Raw genomic sequence first — 27,559 nt, 5'->3', positions numbered from 1 at the left:
AAGAAAAGTCAGTCACTACATCATTAGTTACATTCTAATTTTAAGCATACATCACTTGAAATATTGAACTAATACATCTGACAGCACAGGCTGGTATTATGAAAGCAGACAGAAAATCTTGCATTTATTGATGTATATTTCTTTGAATACATTGTCAGAATTTAGGGCTGAAAATAGTTATATAAATAACTACATAAACAACTTTAGATACATTAAATCACAGGTAATGGAATTGAAGACTAATATATTGCAAAAATTAGAATTTTTCTGACTTGTACTTGTCCCAGAGTAAAGTTCTTGTTTGTTGTTTTGCACAGCTGGATTTAAAAAATGACAGCAATTAGATTTGGAGCCACTCTGCTTTTGGATAACTTGCTATCTAACATAGTCAAGTTAATCAAATAACAGTTCTGTGAGGCTTCAAACAGAGTTCAAAATGAAAATTTAGTTAACCAGTCAGGACAGAGAGATATTCCCAAACATATCCTGTCTAATTTCTTCAAGAAGGCTTGAGTCATACATTTTCATTTCATGTTTCTGGATTAGATATTTCTACTAAAAATGCTTCAGGAAAGTATTTGCTCACTATATTAAGTATTTCAGTGCCTAAAATGTGCATATTTTCTCTTTGATATACAGTCTGCTTTTCTGAACAAAAAATGCATTCTGATTTTGGAGTACAGTGCAAACCTAGAGAGCCCTGTCATTGTTAGCATAAAGAAGACATCTACACAAGTATTACTGTGCAGAGGGCAATCTTTCTTTCTTTGGCATTTGTAAGGTTACTGTACATAGAATTTAGCAGATAAATATCTTTTGCTTCATGGCATTTTGGAGATCCTATTGGTATGCAGGTTACCCTGTGAGGATGGCAACTGAAAAAAAGAAATATGTTTTATAGCAGTGTGTAATAAAAGCCCTTCACAATGATGTAAGTGGAGTCTGACCTTTCTTTCTTATCCTGTAATTAGAATTTTTTTTAACTCTTTCAAGTGCAGACTTTTTTTTAATAAATTAATGTTAGAGAGAAGAAGCATATATATAATGTGGAGGAACAAACATATATTTTTGATACATGAGTTTTAAAAGTAAAATTTAAGAATCCTTTCTAGACAGGAAAAAAGAAATATATTCTTCCCAAAAACTCAACTTGCTCCACACAAAGAAATTTTGATTTGCAGAAAAGAAGCATTTGATACTGGCATCCTGCCTCCCCAGAAAAAAAAAAAAAAAGTAGGAAACAAAAAAGAAAGGGAAAAAAGAAAGCATTTCTAAAAAACTACTTCTTTCATTTTGTGAAAGAGAGGGGAAATGCATTTTAGAGAAGTGAGCTGAACTTAAGGAAAGGCATTAAGGATCTTTTGTCTGACTGAATCTCTGGCCAGGGTAAAGTTGGAAAGTAAAGGTGATCCCTGTGGAGTTTAGCAATATACAGAGATGAGATTAGATGAGTCACCACTGGAGATATGAAAAAGGCCTTTCCAAGGAAGATTTTTTGTAAGTGGATTAAAATACTGTTGCAGCAGACAGCTATTTCCTGATTCTTTTCCATCTTTTACCCAATGATCAATGGCTCACAGGGACAAAAGTGGTCCTTAGTGAGTCATCAGCAGCATTTCATACAGTTACATCCAAATTATGTACTCAAGTTTCCTTTAAATTCACCAGGTTTACTTGACACAACTTAGTTTAATTCTTTGATACAGTGAAATAAATGAGATGAAACTAGGTTGAGATGGAATATTATTGAGCCCTCTGAATGTATTTTCAGTAAACTCTCCATGGAGCAAGACCCTGTGTTTCATTTCAGGCTAATTAATGCCATGCACTTTTCTAGATGAGACTATCAGAGACTTTCTGCAGCCAGTTCCTTTTTCCCATTGGTTTGGTTTCTTCCTCTGCCTCTGCAAACCTGCCACTGCTACAGTAACTCAGCCAAAGCTCTCTTCTAGAAAGATTTCCAGATACTCCGCTGTGGTGTGCCTTGCAGCAGGTCCATGGGACGCAGCAAACCTCGGAGCTGTACATAAGGCAGGGCTCTTGCTCCCATCAGGCTCCTTCCTGCAGGTTTTACCATCTGAAAATAATGCTTTAGAGATTGTTATTAAGTTCCATCCAGCTTCTTGAATGTCTTGTTTATAAGGCTAAACAATACTTTAAAAGTATTCTAGAGAGTGGGGAAAAAATGGGAATCCTAAAAAGTAAGTTGTAGAGCTTTTGAGAGAACACATGGCTAAAAATAGGAAACTTAATTGTCAACAAAGTCCTCGAGGATTTGTTATTAGTATTTTCTATAATTGCATAGAAAGACTATGTTCCCCACAGCTTCTCATCAAATTACTTACACAATTATATCATATTCTCCTTTTTAGTATTGCCTTGTGCTGCAGATTATTAAAATGTAATATTGCAGAGTACAGACATTGCATATCTTTTGCAGATAAAGTGTGCTTATACCTCTAGGGGTTAAAAGCTGAATCTGATCTATAACTTGCCTACTGACAGCCTTTGAAGTTGCTCCTTATTTAGTTATTTATTTATTTGTTTATTTGGTTGGTTGGTTTTTGTTTATTTATTTTAGTCTAAAGATTTGGATTGACAGGTTTTAATATGTTTGGAATTCTTCAGCAGATGTAAAATGCTTGGTAATGACTGAAGTTAACCTGAGGCTTTATATATCCATCTTCCCCAGGAACTGCACTGAAGCTTTAGTAAGAGTTGAGAATTTTATGCAAACAACTATTCTCATGAGAACTTCTCATTTTTCTGTCCTATCTTACTTGCTTTATAATTTCTAGAGGTGTTTTAAGTCAAGTTGAACCCTTTTGCTTCCCTCTCTCCCAAATACCTGTCCTGGGAGTCTACATGAAAATTTTCACAGATGAAATGCACCAAAAGAGAAGCTGATAAAAAGAAAATAAGTGGAGTGGAAATGAATCTTTAAATGGCAAGTCTGTGAAACACTGAACATGGTTATCTGACATTATGTCAGTGAGTGTTATCTCTTGAGGAGAAATGAGCAAGAGCAGTCCACACAGGAAAAGTAATTGTTGCTTTACTTCTGTCTGTTTATTTGGGATAGCTTGAACTGCCTCCCATTTTTTATTTTTCTCAGCGTGAAAAGATTAAGTATTAGAAATGCAGCCAGTAGGCATCTGACTCAAAAGCAATGCTCATTTGACCTTTGGACACAAAATATCTAATGCAAGTGCAAATCTAAGCAACCTCAAAAATCACTGAATACAAGAAATACACAGAATGTGGGTCAGTAAAAATGCAACACTTTTAAAAATTAAAACAAAATAAACTACTGAAATCACTTGGTTAGATTAATGTTTATTTCTCCATTCCACATCAGAGTATCAGATGTTGCATTTTTGTCAGCTTACCTGGGGCAAAAGGTCTGCGGCAAAATTCTGCATTAGTTTTAACAACTGCAACTGAAAGGTTTTGGAGGACAATACAGGGGGAAAGGAGGGTAAAAGATACTTAATCAATACATCCATATTTGTCAAATGCTAGGTTTTAGAGGATGCAAAGATTACGTAGGAATTAAGATGCATTTAAAGTGTGTGATGCTGCCATTTCTTTGTCTAAGGGTTACACTCGTCACATAAGGAACTTTATCCTTCCCACCCTTTTAATTCTGCTCTTTTTGCTGGGGGGCTGGTTGGTTTTTTATCATTAGGGGGAATGGCATGTGAAAATGCACGAGTGTGAATTGATAAAAATCTCTCACTCACAAGACACTATTTCTTACTTTTCTTCCTGCCAAGTTATGAAGGAAGAAGGCAGAAAAGACAAAATTTATTCCATGTGTGACAAAGGATTGAGACAAGGATACAGGTTCTGTCTCTGGAGAAATAAGTCACAACAGGCCTCTGGAGCCAGGACTCTGATATCTGACTTGCCCCTGCAGAAAAGTCTATGACTTAGAAATTGTGCTCTAAGGAAGAAGATGAAATACTTGTTAAAGTCAAGTAACAGTCCCCATGCAATTTTTGTTCCTTGGCTTTGCCATGGCTACGTTACACGAGTTCACAGAACAGTAATAGTATAATGTCAGTTGGCAACCTAAAATTTAAAAAAGGAAAGACATTTCAGTATTTTCTCCAGTGAACATGACAGTATATATAATTCCCATTACCCTTAGAGCTGAGGCAAGAATTTTTTACTTGGAGGAGTGTACATATATTACATATACATACATATACATTGACATATATACATACATACATGGGGGATGTATATTTCGTTTTTCTTACCAAAATTTCATTGCCCATGTTGAGTACAAAGCTGATCACTGCAGAAACAGCTAGGTTAGTGAGCAGGCAGGAAAGGAGGGAGGATCCATAGGCATCACATGTTCAAATGACTTTGTTCCATATTTCCTCCATAGATACAACAGTTTTTGTTTTACCTGTCCAGTGAGTAATGTGAAACCTGGTGCCTCCTTTCTCCAGGGAGGAAGAGATGGTGAACAAAAAGAGGTCTAAAAGTTAAAGATAAGTTTGAACCTCCAAAAATCTGTGCAGGCATTGCTTGATGGTTTCCCAAAGTCCATTAGCCAGTCCCAAAAATATAAGTGGAAAGATCAAATATGTTTCACAAGTTCATGCTGTATGGCAAGTTTTTATGTGAACCTAGCAGGATGGACAGACAGAGGGACACTGGAGAGTATTGAGGTAACATGTGGGACAGCCAAGGATATTACAGAAGACTGCTTAAAAGTACAAGATGTGGTTTGCAGTCAGAACACTTGAGTTTAATTTATTTAGAAATTACATAATAAATTGTGAAAAAAAAACCAAATATAGCATAACATTTCTGGGGATCTTCTCTGTGTTGTTTGCTATGGATGTTTTCTCTGACCTTGCAGTCTCTTCACCAGGCTCCCCTCTATCCGCCGCAAAAAAACCACCAAAAATGTATCATAAAACCCGTTTAATTTCATACAAAAGATTATACTAAGTGTGCTTTTAATGTAATGATGTCAGTGGTGGATGATAACATGTATTAGGTAGCGCAAACTGCTGATTATCTGTCAGGATAAATCTGTTTATTTCAGAAATAGCAGTCTGACAACCCCCTGTTGTTAATCATGAAAGTACATGCTAATGCCAGGTACTGTTTGGTTGGAGCGTCTCAGAGGAATGTGTTTGTTAGATTTGTGCTTTGACAGTCTTTACACTGAGTTTTGCAAATTTTCTGTATATTTTTTTTTCACATTTTTTTAATGCAGAGGCTAGAACAAAGCTGCTGATCTACAACTTAGGTTCACAGCAATTCAGATGAAGGAATGACTTGTGAAAAGAGAGAGTAGATTATAGGATTACACAGTGGTTCAGACCGTGCCCATTGTGCGTTCATCTGTAGTAATTTCAGTGCAGGCCCATTAGTGATGAGCAGAAAAAAAGCAAAATGAAAGTTAGGGAGTTCTTTTTGTCCCAAGTTTCACTACTCTTAAATTTGTTTATTTATTTTTCAGCACTTACAGCAATTCCTAGTTATATCCTGAACTAAAAAGATCATCTCCATATGATGCTTATACCATTCCTTCTAATGAGGTAAATGGCAAAGTGAACCAGACAGCTTTTATAATATTGTGAATTTGACCCAGATTTTGTGTAGTAGGAAATTACTACTATGTATTTTGAGTGAAACATAAATAGAATACTGGGGTACAGTTTGTCAAACCTTAGGTGAAAAGGTGTTTTATCTGACTTTATTCCATTTTGATCATTCCATGAATGCCACAAAAAGCTGAATCGCATAATAAAAATTGATATTTATATTGACATTTCAGGATTCTAAATAGAAGCAGAGAAAATCTAAACAGCCCTCAGTATCTCTGCAGCTGTTCCTCCAAAACCATCTGAGTTCTGACTAATTCACTTTTTCTCCCCATATACCCTCAATTGGCGCTAATATAAACATCTCTCTCTAAAGCAATTTCTCCTTAGAAGATTATGCACATCTTCATCTTAATTCAGAATTTACATGTGTACTTTGCATATTTTTGCATCAGTATGTGTGTTTTAAATTAGATAAAGGTCACTGTCATTCATAATCAAGAAGAAGGTGCATAAAAGGTCAGGATTCAATAAAAAAACTGATTAGATGTAGAGGTTTGTTCATATGATTCAGTATATCATTGGATAAGTGGAAATCATGAGTCAACAAATTAACCTTGGTATAATGGGTTACTTGCTTCATTAGGACCAGAAATGAGATTCACAGGGTTTTTTTCCAATATACTCCTTGTTTGTCTCCGAAATAAAAAGAAATTCTATGGTGCTAGTAGTTACATAACTATTTTTATAATTTAATTTGGCTTAAAATGTGACACAAATGACAATTCTAATGTGAAAAAAGGAACTGAGGCACCAAATACATTTTCTAGGCATATAAATATCAATGGAATAAAAATGATACACTGTAAAAATAGAGAAGTTAATTTAAAATAATGGTTTGTTTCACATAGGCTTTAGCTTGAGCACATAGAAGAACCTGTGATGAGTCAGGCTTTCAAAATCTAGTGTCAGGAGGAGGTCCAGGTGCAAGTGAGCCTGAACTGAGGGCAAGGATAAGCTTGTGCTCCACATGTTGATTCTGCCACAAACTTTCCATATGTTCTTGGGTAAATCACCAGCATTGACTGAACGGCCACACATATCTGCAAAAAATGGAAAATAGTAACAGGGCTTATAGTCTTGTCTCTCCAGACATGGGATGACCAGGAGGGCTAAGATTTTAGGATTTCCACCACTGTTCTATTTGTTACACCATATTCCTGGTCTTATTCTGCATCACACTGGCAGAGCTGGCAGAGCTGGGAATCTGCACTAGAAACTATCTGAGGATTCTACACAAATATTCTCAATATTTGTGAGCATAGACAAGAAATATCAGAAGTACAAGACCCTACTTGAAAAAAAATCTGACCTAGGAAAGACAGCATTAATTACAAAAAATGATAATGCTATATTCTTAACTTTGGACTGTATAAACTTCTTGGGGCAATTTTGATGACTCCACCATAAGCTTTTCCAAACAGTTGATTTTTTTCTTTTTTTTTCTTTTTTTTTTGCCATGGGGGTTGGTTTTGGAGTGTTTTTTCTTTTTTTCTGGAAATTATTGCAACTATTTCAAGCTCTACCTTACCAGAATGGCCTATTAGAAAATCAACATTACAATTAAAATAGTTATACATGTCAATGTTTCAGACATTGTGTATTTCTGTGAGCTTTCTTCACGTCTGTGTAGAATAAATATCAAGTTACTACTTGTTCATTTTTTTTTCCCTTGGGCAGCATTCTGTACCTATTAAATCCTAAGTATGAAAGAAAATTAGACTTGCCTGTTACCACTATAAACTTACACACAGTGGTTTTTAAATAACATGTAGGTGATCTCCCCTCTGTAAACATAGAGAATTGGAGTTGCACATAATTAAAGCTGCGAGCATCACAATACAAGATGATGCTTTCCTGACATTCATATGCCTCATTCTCTTCCAAAATGCAAAGAAAATACACGGAACCATAGAGAACTTTCTTTATTTACAATATTCTTTACTTTTTATGCAAGTTTAGTACAGCCATATTTTTACTCTGTTATTCCATCCTTTGAAAGTCAGCTGCGTATGAGTAGGAGTTTCAGCTGGGACTTACTATGTGAGACTGCAGGATCTGTTCCTGATCACTAAAAGGATGAAACAACCTTTGTAATAACCTGGCTTAGCTTCCTGTAACTCCCAACTTCCGTTACTTCTCCTCCATAGGTTTCTAAGCCAGAGGTATTTGACTATTTCCCACTTAGAGTTCTGCTGTGGGCAAACTCCTGATGTATGCTGGCCTTGGAGGTACCAAGGCACAGAATCAGCATGGAGGTTGTACCCCCATGATGGGGTACATAAATAATGTGTGCACCCTTGAAGGAAATGCCCACAGCCTCCCAAAACACTGAGCTGCAGCCCAGAGACAAAATAGCCTTGTTGTTCCTTCTGGACATCACTGAGCTAGAGGATGTGTTTCAGGAATGCCTCTGGTGGGACCTGAGCAGTCATGGGCATTCAAATCACAGGAACAAGCCCATATTCAAACACATGTAATTTATGTTGTGCTCTCAGTTTTTGGTGATTCACATTAGAAACTGACTTCTGTTGAGTAGCAGTGCTTACTGAGGTAGACATAACCTGAGAAATATTACATAGAGCGCTGGCACTACATAGAATTCACCAGCTCCACCCCTTATTTCAATATTAGGAGCTCACTGTGTATTCAACTCATTAGTTCTTGAGTCGTGCTGCAGACGTAACACAGAAAAGAGCTTTGGCTGCCTCACCAAACCTGAGAAATCATACAGATGAAGGACCACTCATCCTGTAATGTGACCATGTCCTGTGGCTGTCAGCAGATGAGGAAGATGCTCCTCACAGTGTCCCTCCTTACTAATATCTGCACAGTAACAACCAGAATAGAGATAAATTCCTCATGCTCATCTGAAGCTGAGGAAGTGACCTTGGGACACTGGACAGGATGATCTGGTGCACAACTCCTAAAATGTATAAACAAAGCTGATCTCCAGGAGTTCTGTGGCCACAGCTATCCCAGCTAGTTTTGTGTAATGTGGTAGAAGGTAACATACAAGCAGGTGAGAGGAGGAGTTTATATGAAATGACCAGACTTCTTCAGTGTCCTCTCCATGACACAGTGTGATCTCAGCTATTTTTGTGATTTGGCTGCTCTGGGAAGATGGGAAGGTTCTCTTGTCCTTGCAATGTCTGGACTATGGTGCAGTATTCCCTGCCCACTCCAACTTCCTTTAGCTGCACAGATCTACCATATTGTGATTTTCTTAGTCCATTGTTTCTGTGCTGGAATCTCTGTGAAAACAAGTGTTGAAAATCACGACTCTCACTGGTACCTTTGGAAAAATCACCTAGCTGAATTTTTCCAAACTTAAAGTTGCAAATTTAAATTTCATGTTTAAGCATCCAAATTAGTGGTCTGATTTTAATGTGTGCTGACACTCACATTTTCAATTGACTTCAAAGGGAGTTGTGAGTTCTCAGAAGTCTAAACCTATGAAAATCAAGCCAGTCAGAGACTCAAACTTGAAAGGTTTCTCCCATACCATTATTGTTATTTGCATTACTTTAGTAGCTTGACACCCCAGTTATATGACTAAAGTGCTAGGCACCATATTTTATATATTTTTTTCTTATTTTGCTATATGTAAAAGATGACAGACAAGGATGTTGTCATGATTGTTTTGTTAATATTTGTATACAGCTTTGAAAAATAAATACTCTGTAAACACAGATTATAATTATTCATGAATAAAACCCACAGATTACAATTATTCATTTCTTTTTAAAACAATTTCCATGGATTTTGAGCCTATCCTTAAGAAACAGACCTGGTACTGCTTGCAGAATATGTAGAATAAAATTGAGGGGCCAAATTCATCATTTGCTCTTAAAATATATGCTATACCTGTAGTAGTTTGAACAGTAAACAGAAATTAAATAGTCTCATACTGTGTTCAATTTGAACAGAAATCCACACCATTTAACAACTCCTACATAATCCTCAAAGAAATTAAGTAGGATGATGAACCACAAAGCTTTCTTTAGAAACTTTTGTCTTATCCATGCCTCTTTATTTTAGTTAAGCTGATCCTTACTAGAAAATAGTAGACTCTTTGTAACTGGGACCTATGCAAAGCTTTTTCTTTTTTTCCCCTGTGGATTCAATAACTAAGCTGCTTGGAACACCTTTGATTCTGACAAAATGTTTTGCTTAAAAGAAAGTTTTTTTCTCACAAATAATTAAGAAATTTCCCGATGCCTGTTTTTAGTTTAGAACTTTAAAATATGAGGTGCTCTTTGAATGAGTTTCCATCTTCTGAAAAGGTAATGACTTCAGTAGCAGCGTCCCCACTGACTTCGGTGACACAGCACAGCCACTGTGTGTGAGCAAATACAGCCACGATCTGAGCTCTTATAAGGCTAAATGCAACACATATAATCCACCAGATCCCTAGTTTTAGATCAAAACAGAGTGCAAGGATTTCTCAAGAAAAGTAAAACAGGATTTCTACAACAGAGCTTTTACTGTTGGTAGTTTGGCCCATGGCTGTGACATCTCAACACAGGCACATTCCAGTGCCATCAGATCAGGAGTGCAGTATTAATATATGCAAAAGTGCACATTGGTGGTTTTCCATTTAAATAAGACAGGTGGTTTAAAACAGACCATAACTGATTAATAAGTTTCTTCATGCAGACTTTCATTCAGGCATCAGGAATAAGTGCTCTGTCGGCTTGATAAATATCCAGGCTAAACACAAATGTTGTTATTTGTCAAATAGTAACTGTTTTAATGGGCAATTCTTCATGATCTTTAACAGCTATAAATTGATCTCCAAAACTCAGATGTCACAGAATAGTCCCTGTATTTCTCAAAGAATTGTCTTAAAGAACCCAACTTAAGGGAAAGCATAGTACCAAATAAGGAAATGCTTTAATTTACTCCAGGGGCAGAGTATATTAGGCATAGTAATGAGGATTTTACAAACAAGCAGCAATGATATTATTTTTCTACAAAGCAGATAATATAGTAATGAATCTAGACAGTCATTGTATATCTTCCAATACTTAGGATTTTAATAGAAGTAATCATCGGGAATTCTATTTAGACTTTCAGACCTTTACATCTTGAACCATTTAAAACATTGATACATGATTTTAATCTGTATGGTGTAAACTTATTGATTTTTTGCTTGTAAACTGCACACTCTTCAGATAGATCAATTTTCACATTTACCATACCTAATTATTTTCTGTTTCCTTCTGACTTTAAAAGGCAGAGATTATTGGGGGCCCCCTTTGTTTAACTGACAGTTTCATGGCAGCTAACACAAATAATAAAATAAAGCCTGAAGAAAGAATAAGTTGTATTTAATAAAAGGTTTAGCACAAGTGTTTATGTCCTGTGAGCACAAAGAGCTGTGCATGTTTCCTTTATCTTGTAGTATCAGGTAGCAGCTTTAACAATATTTCTATATTTCATACATAAAATTTCATGTGATTACAAATCTCAGCCTGGGTAGTGGAATGAACCTTGCCCAAAAAGGAAAAGAAAGACTTATGCTTCTGACAAAGTACCCAGACCCATATCTTCTGGGAGATCGGGGAAAGTCACTCTTTTGGAAGCTGCATAGAGAGATAAATGTGGTAACAAAGGTTCACAATTCTAGCAGGTTCCCCTAGAATAGTACTTCAGAAATGTGAGGTGTGAAAGAAAGGCAATCTGTGCCAGATACTGATTAAATTTCAGTCATCTATCCAAAGCAGTCCCTAGTCGCTTGTAAAATGCTCCATGTAATTACAGCAACTACAGTTTTTAAAGCAATTTACACATTAGCCTTTAACTTGGGTTTCTTTTTGTGGGTGCATTTCTTCTTTGGAATCAATATCCTTAAAATATACGTAAATAAGTTATATGACTTTGCAGCCATATAGACTTTAAAAATTCCATCTCTGGTATTTTCTTCACAGATTCCTCTTGGCTTTTGGAAAAGCTTAACTGTAATAAAATATCACACTCTGGATGTTTAGCTAACGTTGTTCAGTGACCCCAGCTGTAAGTCACAACCATATTTAAAACTGTTAAGGAGCTAGGAATTGATGCAAAATCAAACCAGGATATATTAAAATGCTGCCAGGATAAAATAATATTAAGGGCTAAACTTTGTCCTTTGCTAGTTACACAGGTGCAAATATCAAACTTGGAAAATCCTTTCAAAACTTTGTGTGTCCTAATCTTACAAATCTTCTCCTAGTCTTTGGACATGGAAGACTTTGCTAATGTAAGAGCCACTTACACAGTTACAGGATGAACACTGGCCAAGTAAAAGAGGTCTGGCTCATAGCTGTGGTATTCCAATTTTAAATTAATGTGTGAATTTTGGAAGGAAACTAAACTGACTATTTCATTAAAATTCTACTGGCTAAAACCAGAAGAAATGCAAGGAGTGAATTAAACTCCTCACAGTCAGTAAAACTGTTCCCATCAGAGCTGCACAGTGCAGCTGCAGGTAGCTTTACACTTTTGTTGTCGTTGTTGTTTTACTGTGTTTGTTCAAGGTGTCTTTTGTATCTGCCAAGCACAGAAAAGCTCCCCAGCTATTCTGCACCTCTTTGTTACCAAGGCTATTATCCTAACTGGGGCTAATAATATGAAGCACATTTATGTTTGTGTAGGAAAACTAGGGTCACTAGAGATAATCCAGAAAGTTGTTCCACAAGGGATTATCTAGGATGCTGTTTTCCAAAACTGTCACATATCAGAAAAAGGGCAAAGCACTTGTAACTCTTGTGATTGATCCTCTGTCAAGTCATGATTGCTGTCACCAGCAGGTTACATTCCTTCAGCAAAGCGGTAGACACTGCTGAATTTTAAGCTAAACCAGTTAGGCTTCCAGTGTCATATTCCTTTCCTTATCTCTTTCCATACCTCATTCCCTCACATCAGAAGAGATAAATTTGTAACTGAAAAGAGAAGATGACATGGTGTATGTTAAAATATCTTGAAATTAGTGCTCCCCTCCCAATAATATATTTGGGTCTGAGGAGTCTTATAGGTCCTGAAATGCCACAACTGAAGCATTTAATTTGCTCTAAGGTGAGAAGGTAAAGAATGATTCATCTGATAAAATTCAACACAGTGTTCTATTAGACAAAACCATAGGTTTACGATTCTTGTGAAACAACAGATATTATTATGCTAAACATAATGTTTTCAACATGATTTTGAAATTAAATGCTGGTATATGGCTATGTCCAAAGATTCTAAAGTCACTCTTATACCAATAAACATCATTGGTTTGTAAGATTGTGGTCAAGGATGTAAAGTGCTCTCTGTCTTTATCTATCCTGAGGACTTTCTGTGGTTTTATTCCCTGTTTTCTTTCAGTCTTTGAAAGTGTACAGTGGATACATCATAGTTATCAGATATTCCATGAATTTTTTTAAAGAATTTCAGAGATTTTATTGGTTTTTCCAGTGAATCCTGACATTTGTAATTTATTTGCATCAAATTACCGTAATTAAAGATCTAGCTTTTTTCAAGGACATTTACTTTCAAATATATCCTTTAGTAAATCACGTAGAGATCCACCTGCTTTCCTTTACACATATTAAGGTGCAAGTAAGATTTTTAATTAAGCATTTACTTATTGCTTTTTAAAAATTTTCACTACCAACTCTTGTTTAAAATGGTTGTGGATTAACTATTTACTTTTCTAAAAGTTTCTCCACCAAGTGCCAGTATTTACAAAACTATCTCAGGAAGCCTCATTGGGCCAGACTTTAACTTGCCTTGCATAAAAAGTGATGGTCTGCCTGCTTTGACTTAGACTTCGTGGGAAAGCATTCCTGAGCACTCAGTGGAAAATGGCTTTTTCCCCAGTGGTCTGTCACCTTACTCCACCAGAAGCTGCCATCCTCCAAGCTCTGCTTGTGGAGGAGTTTGTGTACGCATTCCTTTGCATTACAGACAAAATGAACTGGGAAAGCTTAATGGACTGTTGAAGGTGAGTATGAGCTAACCCAGCTCATTTTGTCTGAAATGGATTGGGAAGCACTCACATGACCTCCTTCCTCTCTCAGAGCCCCGGGGTAGTTGCTTCCCATGATGGAAAACAGCACCAACCAATTCAGTGAGGTCTGGAAGAAGACTTTTTTCTGTGTCCTGAAAAGCAGGTTCATAACTCACATTACCTTTTCTCCAGCCTTTAGAGAAAGACTTATATCAACTGTAAATGAGGAGTTGACTTTTAGGGGAAGCTAAGCAACCAGCAATGAATTACAAGTAGGCAACACAGGTTTTTTCAAAGCTGTGGCCATAGCCTCTATTGGTCATTTCAATTACTGAATGTCTAGGGGCAAAATGTCCAGGCCAAATTTAGCAAAGTCTGTAACAGCAGTAGTAAAATGCTGTCTCTGGAAAATTCTCTCTTCTCTTGATGGTGGTTAATTTTTAAAAATTACTGTCTAGATGGCTGAGTCTTCTGTTATCTTTAGCAAAGAAACTTCTGGAGGTGAAAGTCTCTTTCAAACAGCCCTATTCTGACTCCCAGTTTTTAACCCATCTTCCTTGTTTTAAATAACCTGCAGAAAGCTTAATAACCTAAAATATCCACACATATTCCAAAATATTCTCATGATCTCCATACACATGAATGTACCTTCTGTCTCCATTATTTCATATATTAGTAAGGCAACTGATTCATCTCTGCTACTCTTTTGCCCTCTAATATAATGTTTGAATAAGGAATCGTTAAAGTTCTCATTAAGTTTGTTGTGGGGTTTCATAATGAATTCCTTTTCACAAGCTGGAGAGTCTTTTGATTTTTGCTTGCATATTCATGGAAGAACTATGTCATAAACAAAGTCTAAATCTGGCACCACTCTCTTGCTAAGCCATGCTAAGACTGTGCTGTATCTTTCTACACTTTACCTCATAAAGAAAACAATGTCAATGGCAAGCATGGAAGGTGAAGAAGATTGCTATTTAAAGGATATTTTTCTGGCACAGGAGGTACCATTGGAGGCACATCATAAACAAGAAGAAAGTGCATTGCTTTTCTTCCACAGGACAAAATTCTGCCTTGGTCTATCCCAACAGAAAGAACAATACACTTCTATGCAAGATTGTTCAGCAAAGTCCAGCTCAGTAAAATTAATCTCTGGCCATATTTACATATTTAGAGATAAGTAAAAAAATACACATATTTCAGAGTTCTTTTTTATCCTACACTCTCCCTCTAACACAAGTTAGACATGAATCAATGAGATTTATCCTGTCAACATGAAAAGAGAAGCATATATTGATAGATAATCTACATAGATACAGTGGTCAAGCAGTGGATTCGAGTTTAACTGATAAGTTCCATTCAATGGCAAGTATATTTGCTTAGGGCAGCAAAAAAATTCTGTATCTCCTAATGATGTGGAACTGAATTCTTTGTCTCCCTTGCTGCTAGCTTGCTTTTAAGGCAGAACTGGACATATCTATGACAACTAAATAGGTATTTTGTAAATTGTACTTAGCTACCTTTAAGGAGAGGTCCAAACCACATATTGTATAAGCATTGCCAGAAATTCTATCGAGCTTGGCTGGAAAAAAACTACCTAATGCTACATTCTTCTTGCCAATCAGCACAACAGAATTTTTGGTTTTTTCTCTACCCTCAGGCCAGTACTGCAGGCAGAATTTTGACTCAGAGATGCTGCTCTTTTAGGGCCTTTTTAGGATACTTAAAGAAATGTCAACAATAATACATAAAATCACTGTCATGTGAAATAATTGATAAGCTGATCAGTTTCCTATTCTATTTCTTTAATACATTTTCCCCAAGAATAATGATTATATTTATAGAAATATAATAATTTTCCATGCTAAAGCAAAATGGTATTTGACATTAACAAAAGGTCAGGTGTCATACTGTAAACCACAATGAGTATTGCTTTTAAAGATTATTGAATTAAGAGGTACATGTATTTGACAAAGTATAGAATTCCAATCACTGCCATAGTAGCAGTGCCCTTTTACATGCCATGGATTTATTGACATTTCCTAACTGTAAAAATGCAAAGTAGTTTGCATGTGATAGGCACTATCAATTTCAAAAATAAAAATGTCTCATTCAGGAACATGTATGTTTTCCTTCTGATTTTGCATGCACACATTTGAACACTCCAATATCTGTGCATCCCATTGTGATTGTTGTTCATAGAGACAAATATAAGTTCATTTTTGGAGGCACTTTTGTGCACCCTCATGCAATAATAAGCCATACCTTTGCCTTTTCTTGAAACAATAGTGGCACTGCTCTGTAAACGTGCCCCAAGACTGTTCAGGGGAGTTAGTTAAAATGAGTATGAGGACAGCATCAGAGCCTCTCCGTGGTGTTTGCCCACACCACAGATCTGTCACAGTTTGGTGTGACTGACGGGCCTTAACTGAAGTCCCAGGTCTTTTAAGGGTCAGAATCACTGTTGGAATTATGCCAAAGACTGTCTAGAGAAAACACCAGAGCTTCAAGAACTGCCAGGGTGTTTCAAGCTGTGAGGGCAAATTAACTAAAAAGGATTTTTAACATTGATAGGTTTGAATAATAATACTTTGCAAATGTAACACCTTTTATGTGTTCCTGCAGTTAATAATAATAGAAAAGCCATAGAGAATGAGCCTTCTATTCCACAAAGCTGTGCCACGTTACTATAACACTCTTACAAGAATAAACTGTTTATTAATGAAACAAGCTCAGTTTCACTTTAAAAGGATATTATACATTTCTATTCATCTGTATTTTCAAACAACTTTTCTGGTAGTATCAAATGAGTTTCTTATAACAGGAGGGCTTGAGGTTTTTGTTGTTTGTTGTTGCTGTGATGTTTCTTTTAAATTTACAATCAATTTTTTTATATTTAGCAACAGAGCCCAAATTCCCAGAATGGCCAGTTCCATGTTCAATGACTAAGAGAGAGATTTTAACCTAAATATATGCCTTTTCAATAGTTTCCTGTATGTAGAATGAGGATTCAATGGAAGGTGGTTATCTAACAGGTTTTCATTAGTCGTCATCCACTTGTCATCAGCAAATGTGTCATTCAAGGCACCCTTAACTCCTCCTTTCGGGACCTTTTAAGCTTCTAGTCTCTCTCACTTCTTCTGCTATCTACAGGGCTGTTCTCTGGTCTTTTTCATTTAAACTCACATCAGCTGTTATACCCAGGAAATTAAGTTTTAATTATAAAGGAGCAGTAAAAATTGGAAAAAAAAAAAACCCTAAACTGCAGTGCTTTTCTGTCAGTAAGCTGAAAAAATCCCGAAACAATCAAATAAAGCCAAGCAAAAGACAAAGACAAAATCTGGATGCATTGTAAGATCTAATAGTTTGTGTACACAGTACACAGTACCTCAGGTTTTGGTGTAAGAATTGCCATGGTGGATAGAATGAAGGCTTGCATGAACAGCAGCACAAAGGTTGTCACATATAATTCAAAGTCAGAACTCACTTTTCAAACACGGATGCATTGGCAATACTGCCAAATCTTGGATTTGGTCTATTAAATCAGTACTTAGGCAAATAAAACAGTCATTTGAGTGATAATTTCAACATGCTAATCAGATATTCAGATGTCAGCAACTGAAAAATACACATTGGCCTTTTGAATTTAAGCCAAGACAGGCTTTGAGACTGAGACTTTAAAGAAGGATCAAATAATTTCTGAATTTATCTTAATCTTGCTGGGAGAGAGGAAGATGGGATTAAAGTTCTTTATGAAGTCTTCACTAGTTTTAGATATAAAACTTTTCTTTATCATCTTATTATTAATTAGTTGTGTTTTAGTTTGTATGCTGGTCAAAAAGCATCCTTATTCACACATCCTCACTTTCACTCTCATTCTATACAGTTCTCACCATGACACTGTTCCTGTAGGAGTTCCTACTGAACTATTAGTTCCTTTCTGCTGAAACAATACTTTTCTTGCCCTATTTCTCTCCATCATCAAAACCAAGGTTAGCTGAGCCTAAAGAGATCTGTGTTAGATATAAGTTTTGGTAGACGCTAAGACCAGCTTTTTTTCATCTAAATAATTTTGTTCGTATAGATGTCAAGTATTTAATTTTTATTGTTGTTCTTTCTTTTTACATATTCATCAGTTTCCTAAAAAATGTGAAGACATTAAAATATTGCAGATAATATTTATCCTAGAGATGAAAAGTCTCTCTTATGCTTTACTGTTCTTTGAAAATTAACTAGAAAATGTATCTTTAATTATGATTGTGACTTTCAAGAACTAAACCAAAGTATGACTCAATGCTGTTATTTTTTATTAATTTTTAGTAGTATTAGTAGTATGCTGTCTACAAGTATAATAATTGTTCTTACTTGAAGCCCACTCTGCTGAAATCCTTCTAAAGAGGCTGGAAAAATTCCTGTGCTGTGTTTAAGTGCAAGATAGTACAAATAATATAAACCAAAAGAAAATGAGGCAAAATTCACCAACCTAATCAGTATTATTCCTTGCAAGCCATAAGCCTTACCATTCACAGGTGCAACAGAGCAAAGAGGTTTTAAGCAGGAATTTGAAGTGGAACAATGATGTGCTATTTAACAGACAAATTAGCTCAGATATTATTGGGCATGCTCTCTTCCTATTCTGATAATGTAATCTATTTTAGCTTATTTGCTAGCTCCTTGAAATTGCTAGGTATCCATTTACTGGATTAATTAATTAAACATATTTAAATTATGCATTAGTCATGGCTTTAGAAAGTTAGAGTAAATAACATAGGCTTTATTAATTTTTTTCCCTCTCATAATTTTCCTATCCCCAGTCTCTGATTTTCATCAATTTCACTTTCTCTTTTTTTCCCATTCCTTTTAAGTTTTTGTTAATTTTTTAATAGCACTAGCTGTTTCACCACTGGAGCAGGTGTCTTTTCTCCGCAGTGACACCAGAACTGATCTGTGGAACAACTGAGAACAGAGTTGTCCCTAGGGACAGAGCACACCCAGTTTTTCCCATGACAAGTTGTCAGAGCTGGAGGCTTAAAAAATTTAAGGGATTTTTTTGTTGTTGTTTTAAGCAAAATATTTTCCACCACTTTTATATTTTCAGAACATTGTTCTGGCCTTGTACAGGAGACAGGGAAATGTAAATGTCAAACATTCACTTCTGTTTAAATGGGCTTATTATACCACAATGTGTTGAGATTTTGTTCCCTACCGGCCGGTTCTTTTCACTGTCGTACCCTGTAAGCACTTTCCTTGCACCTGCCTGAGGAGACTAATCCTCTATTAAAACATGTTCAAACTGAGCAAAGGCAGAAATAGCAGCCATTTCACTCAAACAAAATGAATCAAAACCTTGTAAAAAATAAATAAATCAGGATAGCTTTGGAGAAGACATTTGGCTTTTGGTGTGTAGATGAAGCCTTGTTACCTCACTATGTTCCATCTGGAGAGCAGGCTTTGCCCTTAGGGCACGGACCTGTTTTGAAAACAGTGCAAAGAAAACTCCCTCCCACGTAGGTTCTCAGCTGTTTATCAGTGCCACTCGTGTATCAGTGCCACACACACCTCGTCATTCTGGGGGGCAATCTTCCTGCACTAGTGCACCAATGACTGGTCATGCTCTCACTTCCTTCTCCAGGATCATGGCTATTTACTTAGATGGAACAGTAATAATATGGATAATGTGCATTTCTCTCCCAGCCTTGGTGCAGTTGGACTCAACAGGGAGCTGCAGAAGCATTGAGAGAACGGTGATGTTGCGGACTGGCTCACTGGGGAGAGAAACTGCCTCCACCAGACAGCAAAGAACTGCAGTCTAACAGGGGAAAGGATGAGGGAAAATCTGTTCTGACATGGTAAATCAGCAGGCTGAATCTGTGGGCATGAACTGCACTGCCCAAGAACAGAAGTCCTGTTGGACAGCCCTCATCAGTCCAAAGTGCAGGGCTGATCACATTGCAGTCCTCAAGAGATAATTATATTTTAGAAAACCCTAAGAACACAATAACAACAACAGATACCCCTTGCCCCCAAAATGATCATTGCAACTACTGCTCATAAAGCCAGGTAGTTAATTTATGGTACGAAGTCACATTTTTCTACAGCCAAACCCTTCTCTGCTGATAAAACCAGTATAGAGATCAAGGATAAACAGTGAACTGTTCAATTTGCAGACAAATTATACAAACAAATGTGTTCATGCTAGTTGCAATGAAATTTCAACTACTTTCAAGTCCTAAGCATTTTGTATCTTTTTAAGTTGGGTCAATGAATGGATCAGGTTGACATACAATGACAATAAATCATTTATAATGAAAAGAGTCACTTGAAAATGCAGTACTCACGTTTTCTCTGTTTCGTGCAGCTTTTGTTATAATTTGTTTCGTAACATCACCTTTTGTAACATGGCTTTTGCTTTTGCTGTGTGTTTCCTAAGAATTTAAAAATTCCTCTGAATTATGAACAAAACCACTCACTGGAATTTTCCCTACAAGAAAGGAAAAAAATGTCTGTGCTGTTGCTGAGAGACATGCCATACAAGCCAGTATCTAGACAAAAGAGAGCTGGATTGATGCTGGTTATTTTTCTGGAGGCCCAGCTGTGCCTAGATACTTCTCAGAAAAGTTGTATGTAAAATTAATTTAGAGTAATACACAGCAAAAACAGGCATAAGTAAATCTGCAGACAATACCCCTTAGCTTTCAGAAGCTCAAAAGGTGTATTATTTTATTTTAGTCCCAAGTATTTTGATATATATATGATTTGTTATCTGCTGAAATGATTTCTTTCCTAATGCCAGCAAAACACAATTAAAGATAGCATGTTTCTGAATTAAGATTACATGGAGCACATCAGCAACTGATTGTGATTTTGATTACAGATTCCCACAAATGATTAAAAATAGTAAGAACTCCTTTACAAGTGCTTCACAAGTTTCACATAGACAAAGAAATTGTACACCACTGGTCATTCACAGCCTGCAGCAGAAGCCTCTTAGTATGGCAGGATGTCAGGTTTCTGCCCTTCCTATTATCACGTGTTTGGGCAACTCAGCCAGCTTCTGATCGGCACAAAAATCACACTCTGGAAAGGGCAAAGACAAAAAACTAGAGAAGTTCAACAGACTGTTAAATCATAAGTCCTCCTGAGGCACAGCTTATGGACCAGTTTGGGTTAATGGCTGCTCTTCAAGACAACCATCTAGAGATACCCTGAGATTTCCAGCCCATGCAAAACTCTAATTCAATTTTTGAAGCACCATGCCACCAGTAGGAGAAAACATTACATGTGAAACAGTGGAAGTGTATAAGACCCTGGGGAAAATACATTACTAACACTGCTGAATTATTATTTTTTGGGTTTGGGGTTTGTGTGTTTTTATTTGGTTTTTGGGGTTTTTTTGGGGGGAGGTTAGGGAGGGTGTAGACAAAATTAAAGATTTCTTTGAAATGTCACACTATACAAAAGAAATGGAGTCCGTAAATATTTTAATTTCCAGATTAAACCAAGGATATCTGGGTACATCAGTTGCAACAGCTTAACAATTTACTTTTTCTTAAAATTTTGCTAATAAATTTCTGTGTCTCATTTCTAAATTATCACCAATAATTTTTAAATATGATCCTTTAAATACTATACTATTATTCCTAAAGCTGCAAAATACACATAATCTGAACACAGTAAGATATAACCATAGAAATTTGTGGTGAAACTCCACTGATTTTGGTGGCCATAGCCCTGATGTGATTAAACATGACATTTTATTGTTCTACTCATCTTATGCAGCAGCTTTCTTACACTTATAAAGCAATATGGTTTCATATATTCTTCTTGTCCTCACTGCTGCCTTTGAATTACTTTAATAACAACTGTAAATAAGCAAAGCTCATATGATTGTCCTATTACCTGCTTATTAGCTTTAGACTGTACCACATATGGGAAGATACAGATTTCAGGGGACCTGTATCTGATATAGACACGTGGCTCATGTTAACATTAATTAGAAACTTAGATAGCATTTCTCATTTAAACATCTTGTATGAAATAAAAATAAACTAAAGACATTTTTACTCTTTACTCAGAAAAAGACATGGGACAGAAATATGCATTCTCATGCCTGGTCATTGAAGGAATATGTAGGTTATAAAATACATGGTGAGAAAAGTCACAGATTCTTTTCAATCCATTCAGTTTTGAAAGTCTGAAAATCAGAAATGTCCTACTGTAGCAAATTTGAGAGACTACAGGGATACAAAAGAATTGTGCTGATACTGTCTTCAGGGATAAATGCAAAGCTCATTCTCAGCCAGGTGATCTGTTCATCTAATACAGTCCTTTGTTCTACACTGTAAATGTACAGCCTTTCTCAGCCTCTCTCCTCCAGCCCAGATTTCCCCTTTATGCTCCCCTGAAATCCTGGTCTTTGACTCATATCTCTCAAAGTCTGTTTGGCTGAGGAATATCCTCACTTCCTGCTGTTCAATACCCTGAGCAGGGCCCTAATTTGCTGCCTGAGTTAACTTCATCCAAGCCATTGGGCGCTTATAAATCCCATCACAGGGACTTCATGATATTCTTAGTTCTATTTTATTCTGAAAACCCCACTGCCCAAGGTTATCATATTATGGGAGTTTCATTTCTCTGTGAAAACAAAAACCCCAAAAGCTGAAAACATGAGAAATAAATAATAATCCAAATTATGGTTGTTGAAGGGGTTTTAATCTCTTTATTTCTGAGACAAGCTCTTGATTTTGCTAGAAGCATAAATCATGATTGTTAAACACTTAGCTATTCTGTACCACTCAGCAAGGAAAAATATTATTTCAAGAAAATGAATTTCATAGTATTTCATCTTAACCCATTATTTCTCGTATTTCAAAGAAAAATGTCAGTGCTCCTCATGCTATTAATGTCTACCATTTTCTGTTTGGTCGTGTCTAATACCCTAAGTGTGGTACTGTTGAGGCCAACTCATAAAGTGAAGAGCGACTCATAAACTCTGCCTATCAAATGACATGTAATGCTTTGTGGTGCCTAAAAACTGTTATGGAGGTTTAACTGACAAATCTAAGGATAGAATTCATCTCTAAGAAAACACACAGAATGACAAGAATGTTTAAAATTATCTCATAACAAATGCCAAAAAAGGAGGGGAGGAGTGGTGTATTTCTCCTTTAACTGAATTTCTTTGGTCTACTCCATAGCCTAGTGTTTGTTACTTTCATAAAAACACTTAAGAAATTAGAATAGATTTTGAAATGAAGATCCAGCCAAGCTTCTCTGGAGTAATACTCAGACATAGTAAACAATTACATTACATAAACCAACCATCTGAGCAAAAATGGTAATTAAAGTAATGCATTGGTCTGCTTCATTGATTTATGAATTTGCTTAATGATTCCTGTTAGAGCAGAAGAAGCCATTATGCATTCACTGATTTTAAGAGACAGTATATAGTTGTGTGACCTTTCACTAAAGAAGAAAAGTAATATTACTGAGCAATTAAAAAAATTGTAAAAGACGTGTTGGTATGAAAAACTTTTTACAACAATTTGAAAATAACATCCCAAGCCCATTAATTTTGTTCATGAATAAAGCTGCTCCCATTTTTCACACTAATATTCAGAAAACAGTAAAGGAATTTGCCTAGTCAATGCCTGCATGTTGGATCCTGTCTGAAAAAAATAAAATGAAAGAATCCAAGGCTAAATTTATCTGCCTTTGATTTAGAGTCAACCCAACCAAGTACCCCAGGTTCCTGGCTGAAAGACAGGGGCCCACACTCCCCACTCAATTACTGTTACTCATTGGTGCTTGGTACACTCATCCAAAACCAGAGCTCCGCTGTGTGAATTGGGGTTAAAGCAGACACTGAAATACATACACTGAATATCTCTGACCCAAAGCACTTATGATCCAGACAGACGGTTGGGGAAAACCTGAGCATACAAATGAAAGCATACACATAATATCCTCCTGCTGAAATCCAGGGAGATTTTACTCTCTGTTTCAAGCTAATTCTCAGTGATACTGAAAATCTCACCCACAAAGACCAAGCAAATGTATTATCTTGCTGTTATGGAGATAGGGAGCTAAAGCAGCAAAAGATGAAGTATTATCATCCAGGTCTGTGCAGGAATTTTGTGGCAAAATTGAGTCTTAAAAACAGGATCACAGATTTCTTTACCAGGTCAATTTCTGTCCTGTCCCCAGAAGTTTTGTGAAGAGGGTCTTCTCCCACCCCTAATGTGCATCCATTAGTGCTAGTGAAATCCACACCAGGTACTAAAAGTAAATAGTATTGAATGCCTTCAAACCTTGACACAGCAGGAGGCATCCTGAAAGTAAGGAAGGAGGAGTCTTTTAAATTAGCTGTTGTAAAACAAATGGAAGGGTCCAGGGAGTGCATTTGACATTTATCTGTGTGTTTCCTTGCTTTTGTTGTTTTCTGTCATTGTGCTATCATTCCATTCCCCTTGATTTTTGTGTAAACTTCCTTGTTTGTTTGCTTTTCTGATAACTTGTAGAGTAAACTCCTTCACGAGAGAAAATGCAGCTGGGAGAATAAGGCAGGGGGAGGTTTTCTGGCTGAAATACTTTCAACATGGCATCAGCATAGTTGCTTGTGACTTTGAGCACTGTGAAACATTTGTTTGTCTTGCTTTCTTTCCTTGCTTTTCATATCCCTTTTCAATCTCCCAAGCAGCTGATGGAAAGAGAGAGAATCCTCTACAACACTAAACACATTTTGTTATTTATTGTTAAATCTGTATTTTCACACACAGCAAAGATTGCACATGTCAATATATCTTTTTAATTGTATGTGGAACTTGTCACATCAGGTTGTAAGCCCCTTGAAGTCCCAGAGCCCATTCTGAACTGGGTTGACACTTCAAAGTAAAAAGGGAACAAGTATGGAAAGCTCTTTGAATCACAAAGAGCCAAATGAAAACACTCCATCAGACTTCAATCTTCAATTATGCTTTTCCCTGTGTATTTTTCTGCCAAAATCCATAAATGACCTTCAGAATGGCGACATGATGATCTAGAGACCAGCTCTTCATCCCTTGTTATCATTTTATCAGCTCAGCTCATTTAGGCTGTTGGACTTCCTTGTAGGAAGACAGAGGTAGACAAGAAACTGAATTTGCAGAGGGACAGACCCTCAGCCCTAAACTTGGACCTTGTCCTAGTGATACTTTTTTGTCATCTGCTGAGAGAGCCATTCACATTCAATAGGTGAGAAAGAGAAGGGTTTACGGATAAAAGTGTGGGATTATCCTATTATAACTGTTTGGAATATTTTAATTTTGCGTTGTAATAAGTATTCTTTTTACTCTAACAGAGACCCATAGCTTCACAATTCTTGAAAGAAAATAAAAAAGGTAAGAAAAGGGATATTTTGATTTACATTCTTTCAGGCCTGGATACACAGTGACCATTTCAACTCTTTACAATACTACTAATAAAAAAGTCCTGTGATACCATAAACTGCTGAAGTATTTCAGAGATATGTAATAGAGCAAGAAAAAAAATACACCAATAGGAGGAGGAACTGTGAGGGAAAAAAAAAAAAAAAAAAAAAAAGGGTGAGAAGAGCTCCTTTGCTCCATGAACATCCAGCCTTCCCTGCAGAACCACAGTGGCGGGGGCAGCCAGCACTCTCCCCCCTGTGCCACAAAATTACCTGCAGAGACGAGAGCCAGCTGCTTCCCCAGCCCTTTGGTTACTAACTCTCAGTGTGAAAAACAAGAGTTAAAGCAACAGAAGAGTCTTTTTGTTCTCACCTTAGAAATGGTGCAGGAGCCAAGGCCCAATGCACTCCTTAAAGGCTACTTAAGTCCAGAAGTAATATGTTAAACTTGTCTCTCTTTCTAGTACACACATTTAAAGCCAAGATGGATATTATTTCAGGATTCAAAATATTCACTGTAGGGAGGCTCACTGATGTTAGGAGGTAATTTAGTAATTCGTTGATGGACCACTGAGCAAGCAGCATCAGCTTTTAAGTTTATCACTATTACTGGCAGTAACTGGCAAACCTTTAGCAGTGCTGGTAGAGACCACAGTCAGAGAGCCTGTCTTAAATCTAGTAATGAAAAATTTGATTGAGATTCCACTTTAAAGAGCAGTTTGCAAGCAGAGTTTTGAGTGAAAGCAAAGTATCGGTGTGAGTCTGAAACTTATTCAAGCTGTCAATCTCGATGTCTTGTGTCTGTTAGCATGCGCAGCTTTGGTGTTATTGTTTGTTTGCATGTTAACCAAAATGTAGGTCTACATTTTTCCAGCACACACAGACTTCTGCTGACTGGCTCCCATGGATCAGATGCAATCGAGTGGTGAGAGGCAGTTAACTTCCATCTAGCAAAGCTTGAAGCACAGGCTGGTGCAGCTGGCTCTGCACATGCCTCCCCTCACCTCTTCAGGTAGCAGATGTTTCTGGATCCCCAGTTATTAAAGAGCAGGTTATGCTGTTGCCACATATGCCTCCCTTGAAGCTGTAATTTTACCCAAAGTTCGGCAACTCAGGCTCATGCAGTCAGTCGCACTTGTCTCAGGAGCCAGCCTGCCTGGGCTCTGCAGCAAACCTGCTGCCCAAAGAGACATTCAGACCCATTCCAAAGAGGTTAACGCCCATACCTTCACCCGTACAATTGTTTGTAAAGACATTAGCACACCTCTTCCCTATCAGGAAGCTACTTAAATGCAGAAAAACGCATTTAAAACCTAGGTACGCTTGCCAAAGCAGTAAAAACGACTTAATTTTACTGGTCCGCGGCCTGTAATGAGGAGCAACATATCTACTTCAGTGTTAGAGGCATCTCCTAAACGTCGGGCCAGTAAATGAAAACAAAGTTTAGTGTACATGATGTAAAATATGAAGTCTAGGAACAGTGAACCAAAACAGAAAAAAACAACAACAACAAAAAAAATTCTAACCTATTAAATAATAAAAACATGCAGCATACTGAAGAAGGAAAGAGACGAAGGAAAGAGATTTGGGAGATTACTGCACAAGAAATGTTGATGTCTTTCTCTGTGTGGCTGCATTAGAAGAGGCAAATATGAAGGATAAACCAACCCTAGAGACAATAAAGCAAAACAACACCGAGAACCTGAGCTGTATTAACCACAATCCAGTTTAGTATAAATTTGTCAGGGAGAGCAAGAGGCTTTAAGGTAAGATTATGACTTTAGGGAAGAGGCATATTATAAACAGCATCTGCCAGAGGCAGCCACAGAAAGCATTTTATGAGAGATTCCACTGAAAAATGCCTCTTCCTTCCCTTGCCTCAGTGCCATAGGAGGAGTGGGGAGTGGGCAGCGATCAGGAGCGCCGAGGGGGAGCTGGGCTCCAGCTGCGTTGGGGTTGCAGGCTGTGTGCCACAAAGGCACGGCAAAAAGGAATGCTCTCCCCCGTGCTTGGGCCTGGTGCTTGGCTGTTTCCATGGCGATCAGTGAGTTTGTGCCGTGCTGTTTTTTTCTCTTACTTTGGGTGTGATGTCCGAGCCCCAGGCTGGGAAGGAGTTTGAAGGAGTGTGAGCTGAAGCGACTCGAGGCTGCAAAATGGCTGCGGGTGTGAAGGCAGCGTGCCTTGGGAGGGAACGAGGATGGGTGTCACTGCCTGGCAATGTGCGTGCTTTAACAACAAACTTGATGTTTTGTGTGTGTAAAACCTCCTGAAAGGTGTTGGAGGAGGTTCTAAAGGTGGCTCTGCAACAGGCTTTGTCCGCTTAATTCTTGTCCTGTGACAGAGCCAATTTGCGTAAAGGACAGCGCTATTTTTTCCCACAGATTTTTTTCCTGACTGAAATTTAAATTTAGGGACTTGCTTTGATTAGATTTGGTTTCCCTTCCTCTGTCATTCACTTCTCTAAATCAGTTGTGTTCCTCCCTTTCCCCATGTCTCAGTTTTCCCTCTTTGTAGAGGGCCTGCCCGAGGCTGGCATTCCCCCCGGCA

At 37.2% G+C, this 27,559-nt stretch overlaps 1 long non-coding RNA gene across 2 annotated transcripts; it reads right to left on the bottom strand.

The window, feature by feature from the left end:
* LOC135305159 (uncharacterized) lies at positions 1-27,559 on the bottom strand. Of its 2 annotated transcripts, XR_010366434.1 has the most exons (4): positions 27,090-27,559; positions 19,944-20,086; positions 3,845-6,676; positions 1-2,089 (listed from the first exon to the last, which is right to left on the bottom strand). It is a non-coding gene; the product is annotated as an uncharacterized LOC135305159 (long non-coding RNA). The 2 variants fall into 2 exon arrangements; XR_010366435.1 differs by lacking the exons at positions 1-2,089; positions 3,845-6,676 and adding an exon at positions 7,544-8,887 and having other exon boundaries at positions 27,090-27,217.

Source organism: Passer domesticus, chromosome 7, assembly GCF_036417665.1.
Source record: "Passer domesticus isolate bPasDom1 chromosome 7, bPasDom1.hap1, whole genome shotgun sequence".
NCBI lineage: Eukaryota > Metazoa > Chordata > Aves > Passeriformes > Passeridae > Passer > Passer domesticus.
Note: the sequence above shows the minus strand (reverse complement) of the source record. Positions and strands in the feature narration are given on the sequence as shown.